At 45.5% G+C, this 5219-nt stretch overlaps 1 pseudogene; it reads right to left on the minus strand.

Moving 5' to 3' along the window:
* Nucleotides 1–4901: 4901 nt before the first annotated feature.
* On the minus strand, nt 4902–5019 carry LOC124723441 (annotated as a pseudogene).
* Nucleotides 5020–5219: the final 200 nt, after the last annotated feature.

The raw sequence follows: 5219 nt of genomic DNA on the forward strand, positions 1-5219 counted from the left end.
GCTCTGTTGCTTCGATTCGGGCGTGATATGCGAAACCCATGTTTCGTCTCCAGTTACGATCTGACTCAAGAAGCCGTCACCTTCTTCGTGATAACGAGTCAAGAACTTCATCCCACACTCAAATCTTTGGTTTTTGTGGTCCTCTGTTAGGAGTTTTGGGACCCAATGGGAGCACAGTTTCCTAAAATTTACGTGTTCAGAAACAATGTTGTAAAGCACTGATCTCGACACGTCAGGAAATTCGTTTGAGAGACCTGTTATTGCGAAGCGCCTGTTCTCACGAATCCTCGCTTCAACTGAAGCCACCAAATCGTCTGTAATCAAAGAAGGGCGACCGGAGCGGTCCTCATCATGGACGTTGTCACGGCCATCTTTGAATTCTCGTACCCACTTACGCACTTTGCTTTCACTCATAAAAGTATTCGCAAATCTGTCGATGAATTTCTGCAGCAGACAGTTTCCTTGCTGAAAAAAACTGCATTACTGAGCGAACCTCACACGCTGCGGGCGAGTTGATAGTCTTAAACATTTTGAAAGCACAGAACAGAACCGTACAGGTTAGCTACAGGGCTGAAACTGAGCACAGTTGTTCCAGAGGCATGCCGGTACACGACGCACCCGTTCGTTGCGGTATGCGAGCGAACTACTAGTGTCTGCAACAAAACAGACCTTACTTAAAAAACACGCCTCGTATTTTCGGCATCTTACTTCGAGAGTCTGCCAGGATCGAGTTTTCGGTATATCTGTGACGCTCCCTTGTGTACGAAATTTGTGGATATTCGTGATGCTACCTACTTTCCCTTCGCTCGGTGTCCAGCTAAATGTAGATTACACTCCAGTAATATTGCAACATTATTGCTAAACTCTTGTCCAAAGTTTCCTCTTTTCTACTCAGACTGCGGTTCGTTTCATGCTTACAATGAAACGAAGCTCGTGTTTGGTTTCATGCATTTATTTATTTATTCATTTGCATCACCTGTAAGACTAATGGCCATGAGGTCATTCCTTTTGTCTAACCAGAATTATCATTGAAATATGTATAGTACGTGAGCAGTACACAATAATAATGTCACCTCGTAACCACAATCACGTCCAAATCAGAAAGCAGGATCGTTAGTGAAGTGCAGTACTTGGCACTGAAAGCACATTTATTACGAAAACCATAGATCAGTCAGAACAGAACCGAGCTCCTGGACGGAGAGCGCTGATATTTGTAACAACATAGAATATTCCAGAATTTATACACATTACAAACATAAGAAATTTTCAGAAACTTCCGCGCGTCTGTTGTATTCACCAAATAAGTTTGGCACCCAGCTTTAAGGTAGCAGGAAGCGAACCCCCCTGCTATAGAAAGTAGGTGCTGTAGCGAGGCGGCGTGCTTGCACGCAGCAGCTGTCTTGTCACAGGGCAAAACTGGACTACAACAAATATAACGTTGATAACACAATGAGAAACGATTAACAGTAATTATATATATATGTGTGTGTGTATGTACTCACCTTTAGTGTATTGCTGATAAGAAGGTTTGGCACTGCAATTAAAGTTGTAAACACTGGTCCAAATCTAACTCAGTGGTCTGACTCTGCTGTTAGTGACAATCTGTATGTTCCGTGTTAATAACGCGACACTGTGGTCCTCAGCGAATACTTCGACACAGTGCAATGACTGTGGCAGCGTGATAACTGTCCGATGACTGGTGGTGCTATGCCTGATGACAACTGTGGCAACTGGCAACCGGCAGAGTGAGGCTGTGTGTCCGCTTTTATCCGCTGTTGGCGCATGAATGTTCGTTTTGCGAACTGTTCGTCTGACGTCCGGTGGAAGCAGGGTACGGTTCCTGTCATCATCGCCCGCTGTGGCGTCAGAGCATAGCTATGGCGGGTGGATTGGACTAGCTGTAGTCATTATGGCGGAAGCATAATATGGTCCTCGTTACGTGCGTCCTGTGTGGTGACTGACCGTAACTATGTGGCGCTACAGTAGAGACAGGCCTGGCGGGCGGCGGACAGGGCAGGAAGCTACGCCGATAAAGCTGTAAGCTCCTCTTGAATCCAGAGTAGCTTTGGGTGAGACATCAGCAGATGAACAACTCCGCGAGCCGTTGGAATCGGATCTATGTCTCAAGGGAGTTGGCGATGTCGAGGGAGAACGCAGAAATCTGGCCGACCGCGTTTACAGACCATGAGGCATATATTTATACGGTTACCCTTGCTAGACAGCAGGTATGGAGACAGAGCGGTAATTGGAAGATGACCGTCTCCCACCTGTGTGATACAGGATGCCGACGCATGGTGGAGAACACGTGGCATGGCTGCCTCCACCGAAGAAATTCTTACGGTTCTGTCCTGTAGTGGTGGATCGAGTGCGCGAAGACAGCTTTACGGAGAACGTCGATAGGTTATGGGAAGGAGGTTTCTCGATGGCAGCGCCTGACCTCTGACTTACTTTACGGCCCTCCGGGAACTGTTCGCTCAAACACCTACACCGGAACGCCAGACAGCCGTTCACCGAGTCAAGGCGAAGCTGATACAACTTGCGATGCTAAGGATGGTGGTTACAATGACGCGCAGGTCGCAGGACTGCCTGCCCAACGAACTTCCCTCGATGGATCATGTGATACAGGAAGGAAGAATGAGACGGAGGACGTTAATTCATGAGATTCAACACAAAGGGACATAGCACAGGTGTTCAAGGAACATTTTAGCAGGTTGTATGCGAGCGACGGGGAGGGCCAGCGAGAGCTGGGGAACGTCCTGGACGAGATCCCAGACGCGACACGCGCGAACGGGGAAGGGGACGTGTTATCTGAAATTAATTGTAAGGAGCTGGAGGAAGTGATTACACGAGGTGCCTTCAAGAAGTCTCAGCCCCTGATGGATTTAAGTTGGAATTTTACCATGCCTTTGTGACCATTATGACACCGATGCGGTTATGCATGTTTAATGAGCTTGTGCGGAAAGAAGTCCCGGTTCCCGTTAAATTCACGGAAGGGCTCGTGATCCCGATACCCACTCCACGTGACGGCAAACGATCGTATGATAGTCTCCACCGATGGTATCTTCATCTGCTACCCCACCGATGGTCCCTAATCAGTGTATACAGAGCCAGCCAAATCCGCAGCACATTATGTCAGCCTACCTACAGCCAATTCATTCACAAGTGTCCGCTGTTCAGTTCCACGAGGACTCACACAACCTTGGCCTGAACTGTCGTCACAATTCTTCTACCGATAACAGCTCAGAATATGCGTTTCACAATTTGTAAAACATCATTTAACTTCACTTTTCCTTCTGTTTACTCTGATTTATTATTTGTAAACTTATGTTATTTCAGTTTTATATTAAAATCTAAATAAAAAAGAGACTCTTTAAAAATTGTGTTAATGTTACTGTCTTACCTCAAAGTTACGGCCAGCATCTGAATCGGTTGAATACATTCCCTCATAAATGTATCTTGGTTTTGAAGACGGTCCTTTAGTTTCACATGTAAATCATCGAATAATTTCATTGACATCCTGAAGTAATTAAAAAATTTGTCTTCGTGCTCTCGCAGCTTCGGGAAAATGGTGTTGAATGCTCCAGATTCCTACCGTTAGGTAATGAGAGGGTGCTCCCAATGAAACTACCATTCCTCCTTCATTTTTTATTCTTTTATAGAGAAACAACATAGCAACCACTCGGCTTCTCTCCATGATCACTACTGAGCCTGTGTAGGAAGAAAACACAAAACCTAATATGAACCGTGTGAGAATCGCGTATGTGTGAAAGGGTTTCATTCGTTTTCGGTTGCAACTGAAAACGAGTCGAACCGAACCGAACCGAATCGAACCGCATACGTGTGAAACAGGCCTTAGAAAAGCCAAAAGAAAATGGCGGTTCCCGGTTCTTCATAGAGACGCTGTCTGCCACTTCGTTCTTTGTCATTCAGACTCCTTTGACCATATTAGTAGCGTCACACGATGGTGAATTGTTGCCGTACATTTCGATCAATTCAGCATGGAGTGTTGTCCCCTTGTTCTCCTTCAAATGCAGGGAATGAATTAACGCATCGTACTCCTCTTCATCAGTTGGCTGCACCATTTTATTTTTGCTCATTTGTTACTTTAATAAGTTACGATTGCAAAATACTGACACGAATACTTCACAGGAAAATAGGAAACCTGGTAGAAGCCGACCTCGGGGAATATCAATTTGGATTCAGGAGACATGTAGGAAAACGCGAGGCAATATTGACCCTACGAATTATATTACAAGTTAGATTAAGGAAATTCAAACATATGTTTATAGCATTTATAGACTTACAGAAACGTTTGAACAGTGCTGACTGGAAAACTTTCTTTGAAATTCTGAAAGGGATAGGGGTAAAATACAAGGAGCGTAAGGCTGTTCACAACTTGTACAGAAACAAGGCGGCAGTTATAAGAGTCGAGGGGCATGAAAGGGAAGCAGTGGCTGAGAAGGAAATGAGACAGGGTCGTATCCTATCCCAAATGTAATTCAGTCTGTACACTGAGCAAGCAGTAAAGGAAACCGAAGAAAAATAGCCAGAATTAATATTCAGGGAGTAGAAATAAAACTTTGAGGTTTGTCGACGACACTGTAATTGTGTCAGCGACAGCAAAGGACTTAGAAGAGCAGTGAACGGAATAGACAATATCTTGAAAGAAGGATATAAGATGAAGATCAACAAAAGATAAATACTCCGTCTTCAGGCCACAAGTGGCCCATCTGGACCATCCGACCGCCGTGCAATCCTCAGATGAGGATGCAGATAGGAAGGGCGTGTGGTCAGCACACCGAACTCCCGGTCGTTATGACTGTTTTCTTTGAGCGGAGCCGCTACTATTCGGTCGAGTAGCTCCTCAGTTGGCATCACGAGGCTGAGTGCACCCCGAAAACTGGCAACAGCGCATGGCGGCCTGAATGGTCACCCATCCAAGTGCCGACCGCGCCCGACAGCGCTTAACTTCGGTGATCTGACGGGAACCGGTGTATCCACTGCGGCAAGGCCGTTGCCAACAAAAGAAAAACAGGGATAAAGAAATGTGGTCGAATTAAATCAGGTGATGCTGAAGAAATTAGATTAGGAAACGAGACACTTGAAGTAGTAGAAGAGTTTTGTTATTTGGGCACCAAAATAGCTTATGATAGCCAAAGTAGAGAGGACTAAAATGTAGACTGGCAGTGGAAAGAAAAGTGTTCCCGAAGAAGAGAAAT

This window comes from Schistocerca piceifrons, chromosome X (genome assembly GCF_021461385.2).
Source record: "Schistocerca piceifrons isolate TAMUIC-IGC-003096 chromosome X, iqSchPice1.1, whole genome shotgun sequence".
In the NCBI taxonomy this organism is placed as follows: Eukaryota; Metazoa; Arthropoda; class Insecta; order Orthoptera; family Acrididae; genus Schistocerca; species Schistocerca piceifrons.